This window comes from Mauremys reevesii, linkage group 3 (genome assembly GCF_016161935.1).
Source record: "Mauremys reevesii isolate NIE-2019 linkage group 3, ASM1616193v1, whole genome shotgun sequence".
Lineage (NCBI taxonomy): Eukaryota > Metazoa > Chordata > Testudines > Geoemydidae > Mauremys > Mauremys reevesii.
The window spans coordinates 69,537,374-69,554,008 of record NC_052625.1 but is presented as its reverse complement, the minus strand read 5'-3'; positions in this window follow the sequence as shown (position 1 = coordinate 69,554,008).

Genomic DNA, 16,635 nt, shown 5'->3' with positions numbered 1-16,635 from the left:
CTCCGGCATCCTGGGGAGGGCGGCATTTGGCTCCGGTGGAGCTCCCGCCGGCATGCCTGCGGCAGGTCCACCGGAGCCCGGGACGAGCGGACCTGCCGCAGTCATGCCTGCGGGAGCTCAACCGGAGCCGCGGGACGACGGGACCCGCCGCAGGCATGACTGCGGCAGGTCCGCTAGTCCCGGGCTCCGGTGGACCTGCCGCAGGCATGCCGGCGGGAGCTCCACCGGGGCCAAATGACGCCCTCCCCAGGATGCCGCCCCAAGCGGGCGCTTGGCCCGCTGGTGCCTAGAGCCGCCCCTGTCTGTCAGGCCACTTTTAACCCCTTAAAACCCCGGAGCAGGGTCCACCCTGCTACAGTTTCCTTTCTCACTTTCCTTTTTGATGGTGTCTGCCAGCTTTTGTCCCAGAAAAAATCGTTGCGAGTGAGATAAATGGCCTGGCAGAAGGAGTGTTTGCTGCAACTAAATTGAGAAAAGGAATGTCCTTGCACTTTCAACCTCCCTCACCATGTAAAAGAACTGAGGCTTTACTACAAATGCTGTGTTCAGACAACATGAATGCACGCTGGCAGCCAAATACTGTCAGTCAGCACAACAGGGTCATAAAGGTCCAGCGTTAATGAGGCTCCCCTCTCTAAGGTATTTTAGTGACAGCTGAATAGTTAAGACACTTTAGCCTCAGTACGTAGTTAGAAGGTGTCCTGCTATTTCCTTATCAAGTTACCCCAAAAATGTGGTTTGTTTTTTTCTGGTCTGTTCCCCATTTTATTTTCTTACCCTGTAGCAGCCATGTTCACTTCAGTAGGGAGAGCTGTCTGCAGTTCACTAAAAGATCAAAACCCCTAAGCAGTTGGGTTTTTAACATCTCTTTTGTTTATCCCATGAGCCTGCTCTAAATGGTGGTAGGAGAAAATAAACATTAGACATGCCAAGTAAATGCTGCACTACCAGGGAGGGAGGTGAGGGCTGTGAATATAGCTGATTTTGTTTGAAGAGTATAGGCTGGGGGGATGGGGGGGGAGGGAGAGGGGCAGGTTAAAGTGAAACATTCCAACACAATTCAAGATGACACAGCTTGTTACCTTTAATATTAAAATGTAGGTGAAAACAACATGATTTCTCAGGATTAAACCTGCATCTCCTAATCCATAGAATATATTGATGTGATCTTTTAGACAGCAGGTTGTTTAACCTAGAGCTGTTCAAGTATTTGAGGAACTACTCTATAGGTGCTATACTCTATATATGCTCACATACCCCCCACACACCCACGAGCCATCTGCTGGAATTTAAAAAACAAACAAACCAAGTTCAAGATGCTGATATAGAGGAATCCCTCTACTAATAGAAAATAAAAGAAAACCAAAACGATTGATTGAGGTGACTCTGGTGGTTTCCTTCAGCTTCAATAAGCAGGTATACAGTTGAAAACATTAGCCAGTGGTCTCATTGACTCAAATGTTTTAATGTCAATGGACTTGCTGGCTGACTAGCGGTTACTTGCTTGTAGATGTCAAATCTGAGATGACTCCTACTGCTCAGTGGCCCTCCAGGAGGGAGGAGGAAGCACAAGCCTCTTGATCAGGACGGGGGTGGAGGGTAATAGGAGCCTATATAAGAAAAAGACCCAAAAATCAGGACTGTCCCTATAAAATCGGGACATCTGGTCACCCTAGCTGGTATTGCATGGCCAGCAGCCAACAGTGGCAGCAACAGCCACGACAGCAGCCATTTCAGGCAAGCAAACAAAGGCTTCTTTCTTTCCTTTAGTTTTTGAAGATGGTGGTTCTATGTCTGGTTCCTCCCTCTTGGAACTCTTCCTCAGGACTCCACTGGCAAACCAGAATAGGGCACTCTCCTTCTGAGGCCATTGGCATCATCTAATGGGGTCTGACTAGATCACCTTTATGTAAACAAAGAACCTTCCTATTTCACTAATGTTGGGCTCAGAAAGTCCACAAATCCAAAATGATATCCAGTCATTGTCAGCTGTTCCACAGGCATTTGAGGTCATGCGTCAGTCCACAGGCATGTGAACCATTGTACAAAAGACCTGACCCAAAGTTAATTAAAAAATGCAAAGCTAGTGTAACCCCGACAGACCCCAGTCGTCGGCAGGTGGGGTTGAACCTAGGGCCTCTGGAGCTTAGTGCATGAGCCTCTACTGCGTGAGCTAAAAGCCAGCTGTAGAGCAGGGGTGACCAACCTGAGCCTGAGAAGGAGCCAGAATTTACCAATGTACATTGCCAAAGAGCCATGATAATACGTCAGCAGCCCCCCCATCAACTTTCCCCCACCCCACTCCCAGTGCCTCCCACCCTCTGGCAGCCCTGCTGATCAGTGCCTCCCCCCCCGATCAGCTGTTTTGTGGCATGCAGGAGGCTCTGGGGGGGGAGGGGGAGGAGCAAGGGCACGGCAGGCTCAGGGGAGGGGGCAGGAAGGAGTGGAGTGGTGGCAGGGCCTGTGGCAGAGCCAGGGCTTGAGCAGTGAGCACCCCCCAGCACACTGGAAAGTTGGCACCTGTAGCTCCAGCCCCGGAGTCGGTGCCTGTACAAGGAGCCGCATATTAACTTCTGAAGAGCCACATGTGGCTCTGGAGCCACAGGTTGGCTACTCCTGCTATAAAGCAAACTCATTAATGAATCTGTCTCTCTCTAAGTGGTCTCAGTGCCACTAGATGGACAGAACACCGCACCCAGGAGGGGTGTGAGTTACACTAGAAACAAATTAGAACTGAAATCCTAGGAAAACACCAATCACACATTCTCTCAGCCATGCACAGGGAAGGACAGTTCCTCTTCTACTGACAGTTGCTTATAATTCCCCCTTTATATTTTGGCACTCAGCAGCTCAACTTTGAAAAGCATTTTTGATACACATCTGGTGGGAAAGGTTAGACTTTTCAACTTAGGATGAATAAAAGCCTTTTCCTCCTCTGAGCACAGTTCTGGGGCTGAGTTTTTATGTATAGGTTTATCTGCCTCACATGTATCAATCCATCAGTAGTCTGCTGTTGTGCCTATTTACTATGTCGCCGTCTCTAATGAGCAGTAGATAGTGCTCTATTAGTCCTGTTCCTTCCATCTTATCTTTTATGAGCTCAGTAACAATCGTCAAGCAGTAAAATATTTTAAAATGCTGGTGGAAATGACAGAAATCCTGGAAAAGGGAAATAATAGTGTAAATCTTCTATAAGAAAGATGGTTCCCTGTGTGTGTTCAGGATATCAATAACCCCTGACTGAAAAGGAAGAGAATTATAGTACCAAAGTGTTATAAAGGTAAAATGCGATCAAAGCCAACTGAAATGAGCTCAATTTTCTCATTTACAAAATCCAAGCATTTCATATAGCACCATTTTGCAGTGCATTAATGAGAAATATAATTAATGTTGGATTACAATAAAGTGCCATAAAAGCACAAGGTACATATGACATCCACAGAAACATTAAATACATTCTTTGCAAGGGTAGCCTGGCAATTAGAATGGATGCCAAATGGATTTATAATGAAGGGGGACTTGAAATATAGTCATGCCCATTACATTACCATACCAATTATCTACAATTGTATTCACTTTAATGGTGGTTCTTTGAGAAGAATACTAACACCTTATTCTGAATGTTTGGCTAAAAAGCTCTTGGCAGGATTCGGCACCCTTCTAGTCTATCCTTACTGTAACACAGAGCTGAGCAACATATTGAGATGTTGAAATGAAATTGGTTTATGTTTGTTATGAATGTTACTAGCCCTGGATATATGTAGAGAGGAAGTGAGAGAAGAAAACATAGTGAGTGACAGCACATTATGTCAATTAAATGTTTGAGTGCATTATTGAAATGTTCAGATAAAATGCTATTTATTTATGGCAGGGGTTCTCAAACTGGGGGTTGGGACCCCTCAGGGGGTCGTGAGGTTATTACATGAGGGGTCGTGAGTTGTCAACGTCCACCCCAAACCCTGCTTGCCTCCAGCATTTATAATGGTGTTAAATATATTAAAAAGTGCATTTACTTTATTATGAGGGGTCACACTCAGTGGCTTGTGATGTGAAAGGGGTTGCCAGTAACAAAGTTTGAGACCCACTGATTTATGGTAAGAAACCTAATTGTTGTTAATTGCTACAGCACTTTCCTAACATTAATACATCTGGTAATTTCAGCTAATAGGCTCTAAAACAATGAATTTCAACCTGTGGTCTGCAGACGATGTCTAAGATTTCCAAAGGGGTCTGCAGTTCCATGTGAAATTTTTTAGGGGTCTGCAAATGAAAAAAAAGGTTGAAAACCACTGCCCCAAATTATTATATAACAATAAATGTCACATAGGTCATAACTAGTTATTTCTACCAAATAGAAACACTGTTTGCTTTAAGCCAAGGTTTCTGATACAGTGTGTACCATGTAGAAAGCCCCAAATACTGGGCTGTGCTTAAACTTGCAAATGTTCAGTTTGCCCTTGAACAGAAACTTCCTGAAGATAGTTCAGATTTGTTTTTACAACTCATTTTCTTTCAGCAAGATTGGCTGGAAGAACTTTATAGAGACTTAGCACTGAAAGACAGAAACTTGCTTATAGACTTTACAGAAAATAGGGTGTAGTGGGGGAATGATAGGATGTTTTCAAGTGTGGAAGCAGGGAAATAATTAACAAGGATTTGAAGGGGATTTTAATGCATGTCAGTCAGTTAGCAAGAGTCAGGCCATACTGTAACGCTAATGACATGAGACTTGTAGAAGCAAGGATAGTGCGAGGCGAGAGGACAAGAACTGTGTAAAAAGTTATTATGACCTTGCAAATATGCAGGCTGGCGTCTTTTAGGAGTGAGACAAATAAGATAGCAGAAAGGCTTATGTATAAACAAAATGTATTTGTTGCTTTTTACCGTCTGTATTATTGCTAGAAATTGTCTGTAACAAAGGTATAAAGGCTTGCTGTAATTGTTTACCAGTTGAGAGACCTGTCCAGGACTGGGGCGACCCTGTGTCCTATGGCACTCTCTCCCTCCATTGTAATTACTGGAGAAATAATAAAGTATTTGATTTTGCTGCACCCAAACAAAAAGCGAGAACTGAGTTTTTCTCCGACACAAGTTAGTGTCTTGGGAGTTTTATATTCTTGTGAAAATGAGAGTTTATTGACATTCTTATTGTGTTTCTTAGTGAGTCCCCTACTGTTTTGCTTTTTAAAGCTGTCTTCCCTAACTTTTACTCATTAGTATTATATAACCCTTTTTCCAATTATAAAATGTATTACTTTACTTCATAAAGTGCAGTTTAATATAAACCAAACCAATAAGTAAATAAGCCGTACTTTCACGATTGTATATTTCCAATATAACTAAAACCAAACTGTTCCCTTTTAGAGGGAAGATGACATGAGAGATCACCTTAGACATTACATACGTCAACTGAAATAGTAAGAAAGAGAAATATATGAATCATATGGGTTATTTTCTTTCTGTTTCTTAATTTCTTTTGCCAAAGCACAGAGATTTATTTGAATCATTTCTGCAGACTGCCAGACCATGCTCTTTTCTCATTCTTCTGTCAGGTATTTGTGCTCTGTACAGCTTTCATTCCATTCTAATCTTCCAACACATTCCACTCCGTCCTTTGTAAAACCTGATGGCATGGCAGTTTTCTGCTGATTGTTATTTATCTACAGAATGGGCTTATTTCCTCCTGGTGTGTTTCCAACAAACAACTGTGTTTTCCCCTCTTGTTCACACTGTGCTTATTGTGAATATTGAATATTTGAAACATTCCGATTGGTTATTTATTTAATTTCAAAATAAAAGACTTGAGGTACTATAAATAGATTAACTTTATGTCAGTTGTGATAACATGATGTATAGGAAAGTATAATTCATTAACAAAAAACCCACCTGTTGAGTAGAGCTGGTCTGATTCAGAGCAGGGACATGAACCTGAATTTTCTGCATTCCAGCGGAATGTCCTAACTACCCAGGCTATTGGGTATTTTGGGGTAGGTTTCTGTCTCTTTTGTTTTTCATGAAAAACTTGAAAAGGTCTTTGTTTCATTCTGATGTGGAATGGAAATTTAAAAGAAAATCTATTTTTTTGTGTGGGACGGTCTGACAGGTGTATGAGACCCCAAGGCCTCCTGCTGGAGGCCTCATGGTCCTACCACATCCCGTCCCAGAAAAGAGCAGTGGAGGTGAGTTCTCCAAATAGCTAATCAGGAAGAGACTGCAGGAAAGCAGCCAATCCAGGCCCAACAGGGCCATATAAAAAGAGCTGCAGTACCTGAGCAGAGTCAGTTGCTGGATGGAAGCAGAGGATCAAGAATGGTGTTCCTGGCTGGAAGAAGGAACTGTAGTACCATGGATAGAGCAGTTGCTGGCAGGGACCAGGGGAGTAAGAAGGAGCTCCTGGCTGACTGCTGAGACTTGGTAGCTGAATGTCCTGAGGTAAGGGTGAAGTGTTCATGAGGGTGAAGAAGGGCTGCAGGGAAGTAGCCCAGGGAACAGTAGCAGGAGCAGCCGAGTTAAAGGGGATGCAGTAGCACATGGCTGCTACTTATAGGGTTCCTGGGCTGGGACCCAGAGTAGCGGTCATGCCACGTTTCCCCCAACTGGCCACAGATGGACTGGCCTAACCCCAGAGAGGGGAGTTGAACTATCTCTAGGAGAGGGGATTGAAGATCTCAAAGAAGGTCAGTGATATTGGACTTTGATACACCCCCAGAAGGGGACCTGAACTGTTTAAAGCAGCAAAGAGTCCTGTGGCACCTTATAGACTAACAGACGTATTGGAGCATGAGCTTTCGTGGGCAGCGGTGGCTCTATGTTTTTTGCTGCCCCAAGCACGGCAGGCAGGCGGCTTTCGGCAGCGCGCCTGTGGGCGGTCCGCTGGTCATGCGGATTTGGCGGCATGCCTGTGGGAGGTCTGCTGGTGCCGTGCCAGTGGCGTCCCTGCCGCCAAATTGCCACCGAAGCGTGGGACTGGCGGACCTCCTGCAGGCGTCCTGCCGAAAGCTGCCTGCCTGCCGCCCTCACAGTGACCAGCAGGCTGCCCCCCACGGCTTGCCACCCCAGGCACACGCTTGCTGCACTGGTGCCTGGAGCTGCCCCTGTTCAAGCTCATGCTCCAATACGTCTGTTAGTCTATAAGGTGCCACAGGACTCTTTGCTGCTTTTTATAGATCCAGACTAACGCAGCTACCCCTCTTATACGGAACTGTTTAGTGGCCTAGCTGGGGCTAGTAGGGCCCAGAGAGGGTGAAGGCATTGGGTCCAGGGAGGAAGCCCTGGGGGTATGGCCCCAGGCCGGGGCTAGGGCTGTTTAAAGACTCTGGGCCTATTTAAGGGACTGAGCCCAGGGAGGGCTGAAGCAAGAGATGTTCCAGCTGTGGGGTACTGAGATAGGCCCTTGTCAGACTGTGTATCCCAGAAGGGGTTTGTTTTGCTTGTGTTGCACTTACAGACTGTGGGTGAGTTTGCCAGAGGGCTGAATCACTGAAGACTTACCACAACCAGAGAGAGAGGTGAGTGTCACCCTGTTACAGACAGGAAAAATGTTTCTCACTCAGTCCTAATATTGAAACCCACAAGTTTTCTCACTAAAACAAATGTAAAAAAAAGGAAATGATTAGTTAAGTCACCAACATCTAAGCAGAAATTCCAAACAACATATGCTCCTTATTGAACATATTCCCTATGCTACATATATAGATCCTCAATCCAAATAAAAATGCAATTTTAATTTCAACCAGTATTCATTAATATCTCCTTATTATGCTTTAAAATAACTAACATCTTAAAATTATTATCAACATGTCAGTTGTAAGCATAACTCCATTTACAGTCAACTCAGTCACTGTAGCAGGGTGGTTAAAGAAATATAAACATCCTTTTCACCACTTGAACTGTGGAAAAATAAGGTCACTTACGTAGGCAAAGAAATGGGGATGTGATTAATTTGCACACAGTGGACTTGATACTGTGCTCCAACCAAGATATACTTGGCACAGCAACTAAGCACCTTCCGGTATTCTGGCCCCTGATGCAACACAGAGCAGCCTTAGGCTTGCTCCAGCTTGCATTATGGCTGCTCATGGCTCGATAGCCACCACACCTATTCCAGGGCCAGGTAGGGGGGTCAGCCTAAAGCCATTGTAAAAGCTCTATGCTATCCAGGGATGTTCCTTAGAATGGAGAAATTTCCCAAGGGGTGCCATTTCTAGTTTCAGCCCGTTTACATCTCTCCAAAAAATGGGCCCAGTGAATTTCCATTATTATCTTATTTGATTGCTATATGTGTGGCCGGGAGAAATTATGTGGAAAAAATGAATGGAAAAGTGTTATTTACCCTTTCCCACAACACAAAAACCAGGGGTCACCCAATGAAATTAATAGGCTGTAGCTTTAATATAAACAAGAGGAAGTACTTTTTCATACAACATACAAGTAACCTGTGGAACTCATTGCCATGGGATGTTGTGAAGGCCAAAAGTATAACTGGGTTAAAAAAAGAACTAGATAAGCTCATGGAGGATAGGTCCATCAACGGCTATTAGTCAAGTTGGCCAGGGATGCAACCCCATGCATGGGGTGACCCTAAACATCTGACTGCCAGAAGCCAAGATGGGGTGGATCACTCTATCTGCTCTGTTATGTACTCTCCCCACTGAAGTTGTGGCAGTGGCCACTGTTGGAAACAGGATTTGGGTTAGATATACCATTGGTCTAACCCAGTATGGCAGTCCTTATGGTCTTATTTTCCTATTTAAATATTGACATGCACACTAACTAATCTTTTTAATGATCAGCCTCAGTGTGTATTTGACTTTGCTTTGGAGTGATTACATATAGTTTTGTTCCTTGTAGAGATGGAATGTTTAGAATTAATTGAAATATTATATTACTGAGTTTTTGCAGACCTTTACTAACTTGTCTGAATGTAATGGTTGGTTGGGCTTCCATTATGTATATTACTAATCTGAAGCAATGCGATTTTTTTATTTTTTTTTGCAAAGATAATTGTTAAGTTGTCATGTAGGGAGTTTCTCTAAATGGCTTCCTGGCATTTTAAAGGACAAAAGAAACTGCACATAAGTAACAGGTTATTAGAAATGGATTGATGTTTAATTATTCACAGCATCAGAAATGAAAATTTAGTTCACAATGGAATTCTTCAGAAAACTATAGCTACATTATTTACATAAAGTAACATCTGAAATTTGCTGTTGGCTGTGTTGCCCCTTCATAATCCCTTATGTAAGTATTACAGCAGTAGCTTTCTAAAGGATTCCATTAGGATTTGAATTGTGTTCATTCTGATGCTGCGAGTAATTGGGCAAAATTCAATATAATGAATTGTTTCTTTTGGCCCCTTAAATACCAAAGATCCTTCCTAAGGGGATATGTGCTTGACATCTTTCCAGTAATCTTTTTTCTGTTTCATTCTCTAATGCTGTTTGCATGACATTGGCATTCAATTAATACTCTAATTAGGAGCTAATCCACTTTTTTAAACCTATATTTTCCTTTGGAGAGCACAGCAGAATGATGGGATTTTTATAATGATAAAAGGTACTTTTTTTCTGTCTTGAAATGCAAATCTCTTCTGAAATGAAATGTACAAGGAGGGCTGTGTTACATTCTGCTCCCAAATAAATGCTTTTCTTAGCAGCAGTAAGACAAAAATCATCCCTGCTGTAATGGCATCTGCATCATCGGAGCTATGCCATGGATGATCTTGACCCCGTAATTGCACTGGAACCCAATCCAGCTCCCTTTGAAATCAAAGGTAGTCTTTCCATTGACATTAAACAGGAATTACTATCATTTCTTTAATTGTGATTTCACATTACAATAATATTGCTGGATGGCTAGTAGTTAGTCTCATAAAAGTATTAATGTTGTTCTAATTATTTAATTACAATTAATTTTTAACAAAGTTCAAGTAAAATACCAAAAGTCCATATCAAAAGGTGTTACAATGAAAAATCACATGATGCTGTCCAATAAATATCACTTTATCTGTATCCTAACAACCTCCCTCTTCACACAAATAAGAGTTGAAGTATTTTCATAGTATTCATGGAATCATATGGGGCATACCAGTTGGATAACAGGGAAAGTCCTGATGGACAATGACCTGGCCTCAGTTATACACAGCTTTGTCACCTTCTGGCTGGACAACAGCAATGCAATACCCCTGGGGATGAAGACATCAGTACTTATGAAATGCCAACTAGTACAGAAAACTTCAGTGCATCTCCTCACCAACACGGGCTACCATGAGCATATCAAACCTGTCCTCCAACCTGTACATTCACTTCCCATAGAATAGCGAGGCAAGCTCAAGGTCTAAAAGATTGTGTAAGGCTCCAGGCTGAGGACCATGGCTGACAATTTGCCCCATCAGGCACAAAGGGTACACTTCTCTGTGCAGGAGAGAATTTTGTTGGGGGCTAGTCTGAGGCCATGGAATTAACTCCCATGGGAACCAAGGAACAGCACAAATGTCACTGCCTTGTATTCCAAGTGCAAGTCACACTTCTTCAACCTGCTTTCTCTATCATAAACACAAAGCAGTATCTACATAATCCCCACCTCCCAAAAAAATCCTCTACACCTAATAAAACCCTACAGAGCACACACAGTTTGCTTTCTCTGGAAAGGCTGAGAGAGAAAGTGAACTACATGCAACAGATGTTAGTTACATTGCTTAATGCACTACCAGAATGCACTCAGATACTACAGGATGAAGGCAGTACAAAAACCTATGTAGAACAGACCAGACTAGAATAGGTGCTTCAAGTTAGGTACCCAAAATCAGTGGCCAGTTTTAACAAATTTGGCCTATGTGACTGGCCCAAATTTACACAATAATCCATTGGCAGAATTGGGAACAAACTCATGTCTCTCAATTCCCATGTTCAAACCACTAGAAAACATTGCCTTCCTGCAACATCAACTGACTACTTTTTGTTATTTGTGGATGCTGTTACAGTTTGGTGGGAAGAGGCTCACTCAAGTCGTATGTATGGTACATGTAGGGCTATTATGTTATCTGTTTCTTTTACTGATTATTAGAGAGAACTAACTTTAATTATAACTCTTCCACAGCTATTTTTCTTAGGTTTAGGATTTTTCTGGCAGTACACATGAAACCTCTGCTAATGAAAGCAAATGTCTACATGAAATGCTAAACTTGAACTTTAAGAAGCAGAAGAATTTAAAATAAAAATAGTTTCCTAATTAGAAAAATATGATTTCACTTGGCCTGCCCCAGGTCTTAGCAGAGAGCATCATAGGCATCTCCAGCTGATATGTATACACAAAACCAACGATACCAGCCTTTTAGTTTCAGGAAAGGGCTAACTCTTAATCCTCTGAAGATAAATCAGGGAGCACTTAGCTGCTTAGTGAGAGCAAGTCCCTGTTTCTCCTTGAAAGCCTGCTCTCCCTCCCTCCCACCCCTGCATCCTGAGCAGGTATGAGAAGCTAGAAGTCTATGTCCTTTCCCTTTCCCTCCCACTTCAGAGAACTAGGGAGGGTTGAAGGAGCAGGAGCAGCTGAATGAACCAGCATGACAAGTGGAAATGGATGGGAGAGGACAGGGGAGGAACCAGGAAAGGGAAGGTGTCTGGGACAACCTGAGGAGGGTGGGAGGTTTTTGATGAAGTAAACCTGGGGGGGTGAGTTAGAGTTCCTGGAGTGTGTCCTCCATCATTATGCCCTGGCTCTGCATTAGTTTCCACCCTTCTGCCCAGCTCCCATCTTAGCCTTGCCCCCTATACTGCTCCTGGTGCCATTTCCCCCTTCTATAAAGAGACCACTCAGTGCACAAGAAACCCACTTTACTTACAGAACTGCAGGCTGGGAACATGCTGCTTTATCCAGCTACATGCAAACAGAGAAAGAGAGAGAAAACACACACTAAACAGGAAGGGAGAGATGGACCATGGCTCCAACCCATAATACTTTCAGTAACACAACTAACCACTGGATAACAACTTTACTACATTCCCTCCCACTTCATTCAGTGCCACTCATTCAAGCCTCAAGACCATTCCCAGCCTGTGTGTGATGGATTTGCTAAACAGGACGGAGACTACAACTTCCATCAGCCTTCTCCTCACTACACATTCCCTTACTTCCTGGCCAGGTAAGGTCCTGCACCTGGCCAGCCTTGGTTGGAAAGCAGTGGCTGCCTGGCTAGCCAGGAGTGCAGGAAGCTGGATGAGAGAGGAATCCCCAGGAACTATACGTAGAGTCATGTGTGGAACAGTGCAGAGGGGCCCCCATGAGAGAGACACTATTGAGTGATCCTGACCTGGAAACCTGCAAGCTCCTGTTTGCTTGAATAGAGCCTGGACTGCGGAAGGCGCCCCAGACACTAGACTCACTTGGGCTGCCCCAGGAACCCAAATAGAAACTGCTATTGCTCATTTTGAACTGTAATTGAAGGGGATTTGCAACCTTTCCCTTTCCTGCCAGGCCTAGTAAAATACCTTCTCCCATAGCCATGTATCTGACGGGTTATTGGGACCCACCAGGGTTAGCGTCTACAAGGCCTAGCAGAGGGTGAAAAAATGGAGGTGACGAGGGATGAACTGGAAGGTAGAGATGTGATAAAAGAAGCCATATTAATTCTGGCAAGCCCAAAGTTGTGTTATTAGCTTGTTTGTCTTTCACACTACAAAAGCTTAGTCATCACCATCTTAAATCATATGACACAAACCACGACTATCTAGTAGTGCACCAGTTGCTTTTTCTGCACAGTAGCACATTTAAAGAACAATTTGTACACTATTATCACGCTTATGAATTTCTCATTATTGATCCCCAAACAAAAGCTGGAACTGCTCTAGCCATTGTTTATTGACCATCTCACCTCAGCTCTACTTCTATCACTGAACTTACTGATGTTGTAGTTTTACTGCTAATGAAATTTGACCCCATTTTAGTCATAGGAGGATTTTAGTGTCTGTAGTGATGTTGCAAGATTGGTGCTAGAGATTCTAATTATGTTACACCACTTCCAACAGCCAATTCATTTTCTGCTCATGTAGAGAGACATACTCGGAACCTAGTTTGCCCACAATATTCACTCTGAATTGAAGGAGACTGATTTTTTTCTAATAATGTCTCTCTCTCTGCCTCTGCATCTTAGACCTATCATCAGGGCTAGTGCTACCATTAAGGCAAACTAGGCGGTTGCCTAGGGCGCCAAGATTTGGGGGTGCCAAAAAGCAGTGCCCCCAATTTGTTTTTAACAGCGTTCCTGGGCTGGGCTGCCGGCAGCGCGCTGACACGTGCGGCTCAGACTCCCTCTCCAAGCGCAGAGGCCGCTCCATGCAATTATTGTCATTGCCAGCGGGGGCGCTGGTGGCTGGGCAGAGCTCCGTTTAGCACTCATGTGGCACAAGCCCGGTGACAGGTGCAACAGCAGGGTTTTGGCTCAGCCTCCACCAGAGGTGAAAGTAAGGCGGTAAGGTCCGGTATGGCATACCGGCAAGAGCCAGTACGCTGTGCCGGACTACACCGGCTTCCACGGATGGGATTAAAAGGGCGCTAGGCTCCCTGCAGCGGCAGGGAGCTCTGGTGGCCGGGCTGGGGCTGGGATTTAAAGGGCTCGGAGCTCCCCCAGCCGCGGGAACTCCTGGCCCTTTAAATCCCAGCCCCAGCCCCCGAGCCCTTTAAATCCCAGCTGGAGCTGCAGTGGGGATTTAAAGGGACCAGAGCTCCATGGCAGCCGCTGCTCCGGACACTTTAATTTGCCCGTGAGCCCCGGGGGCTCCCAGCCACCTCTGCAGCTGGGAGCCCTGGGTTAATTTAAATGTATACGTGTATAATGTATGTGATTTATTTGCGGGGGGGGGCACGGAGGTGCAAGGTGGAAGTTTCGCCTAGGGCACAAAATATCCTTGCACTGGCCCTGCCTATCATGTTATTATTTGAGGTCCTGATTTAAGAAAATACTTAAGCATGTGTTTAAGTCTGTCTGTCTGTGTTCAGGAAAGCACTTAGGAACGTGCTTAACTTTAAATACATGCTTAAGGGATTTCCTGAACTGAGGCATATGTTCTTCTCAGCTGTATTAGATCAAAATAATGAAGCCCTAGTGGATCATATGGAGTCTACAGCCATGGAAGGGAAGAGAGAAGGAGATTTTGCATGAGTTAAATGCATAATCATGTTAAGGGGAGAGGTAAGGTATTTTTCTTTTGCTGCTTGGGGTGGCAAAAACCCTGGAGCCAGCCCTGGATGTCACACTAATTTATTTCTTAGAATTCAGAATAACACACAAAAACCCCAAAACACACACAGAGAAAACAGGCTGCTTCCTAAGACAGTGAGGCACAACTCGCCACACCTGTCTGTCTGCTGACTGCCTCTGCTTGCATGCTTTCCTGCAAAGCCCCCTAGCCTGCAAGCAGGACCAGGAACCCCCTGAGCATTTAAAGTGGTAGCTCTAAAATTTTAATACAGTTTTCCATACACCATATTAGCAAAGCAAATATGTGGAAGAAGTCTGGCCCAGATCCTCAATGGCTATTTAGGCTCCTAAATTCCATGGAAATCAAAGCCTAAATACCTTTGAGGATCTGGGCCTCTCTTGTCCTTAAATTAAAGGGATCAAATGTTGTTTTGGCATATGGTTCACATGGACTGCCAAAGGCTTCTGTCAAGGATTACATAAATCCGTTCTTAGTAACATGTATGGAATTATGGATATTGAAGGTTCTATTTCATAAGTTAAGAGCCTAGGGTCATTTCAGCTGCTGGAGTTGAATATGAGCTCTTGTCATCTTTCAGCAATAGCAAAACTGAGTACAGTTGAACTCTGGTGTTTATTGAACTGTGTTTATGGGGAATTTGCAGATATAGCAAACGTTTTTCAGACTATTGACACATTTCAATGTATGTTAGCCACATGAAATAGTCTTAGTAAGAAAGTATTCTGAATATATTAAAATTTGAGAAAAAAACAAAAACAAACCCTAAGTACCTTTTTTAAAAAATCAAAGGAAGTTTTATATTATAATTTATGGACCATGGTGGAGTGACCAGAGATGAAGTTGGACCTTAATATTTAAATAACACTTAAGAGTTAAGACAGAAAAAGCTTGTGGATTCCAAGTTCAGGTTCTTGTGCCTTGGCACAGTAGCGCAAATAGTGTCATCACACATTTTTCTGAAAGCAAAACATTACTTAGGGCTCAATATTGCAAGCCCTTCCTCATGCAATTTGTTTTCACTCTGTGAGTGTTCGATGTTTATCTAAGTACCCCCGTTGTCTTCAATAGGACAACTTGTGCGTTTGCAGAATCGAGCCACAAGTTGTAATGACGGGTGTAAATGGCTTTCCTTCCTTTTCTTTAGTTGAAGTAAGCACCTTTAGCTAAACAATAGTGGAAGGCTATGTGGTACAGGAGCTAGGGAATTCAGGAGGTCTGGATTCTATTCTTGGCTTTGCCATGGACTCACTGTTTGATCTTTGCCAAGTTACTTAGGCCCAAATATTTTTGGGGAAGACTTTCAAAGACACACAGAGCAATTACACACTCCACTTTCATTGACATTCAATGGGAATTGAATGGCTAATTGCCCTCTGTGCCTTTGAAAGTTTCCCCTGAAGTGCCTAAACTTAGGGTATGGCTACACTTGAGATTTGCAGCGCTGGTGGAGGCTTTCCAGTGCTGCAATTAGTAACTGTCCACACCTGCAGGGCACATCCAGTGCTGCAACTCCCTGGCTGCAGCGCTGGCCGTACACCTGGGTCTGCTTGGGGAATAAGCATTGCAGCGCTGGTGCTGCAGCGCTGGTTGTTAAGTGTGGCCACACACCAGCGCTGTTATTGGCCTCCAGGGTATATAAGGATATATCCCAGAATGCTTTTAACTAAATTACTCCCTTTGTTTTGTTATGCTGCCTCTCTTTGTTTTGTTGTGAACTCGGGGCTCCGGGAGCTGCTTATCTAAAAAACAAACACAGCTCCTGTTTGCCGTGATCAATCTGTAACTGACTGAACAATCAAATGAGATAAACCCACTACCTTGCTGTGAATGAGGCAGACATGGGGAAGAGTATTTGCTTGACGAGAGAAACAGCGGGGGTGGGAGGGAGAGAAAGGGAGTCCGTTGGAGCAGCTGCTTATCTGGTCTGCAGGCTGTTTGCAATTAAGAGTAAGGGGTCGGGAAAATTTTCTGATTTTGCAAGGCAGGGCGTTGATACAGTGTCGGCTCCAAAAATCCACTCTCTCTCTCTCCCCCGCTCTCTGTGACACTATACCCCACCTCTCTCTTTTGAAAAGCACGTTGCTGCCACTTGAACGCTGGGATAGCTGCCCATAATGCAACACTCCCAACAGCGCTGCAAATGCTGCAAATGTGGCCACACTGCAGCGCTGGTAGCTGTGAGTATGGCCACACACCAGCGCTTTCCCTACACAGCTGTACAACCAGTGCTGTAACTCCCAGCGCTGCAACTCTCAAGTGTAGCCATACCCTCTGGTAAGTTGCCTGAATTTCAGAGGTACTGAGCACCCACTGCTTCAGTGCCAGCACCTCTCAAAATATCAAGCCACCCAGGCCAAGAATTTCCAAACAGGTTGCCTAAAAGCAAGTTCCTTAATCCATATTGAGGTTCCTAAATAAG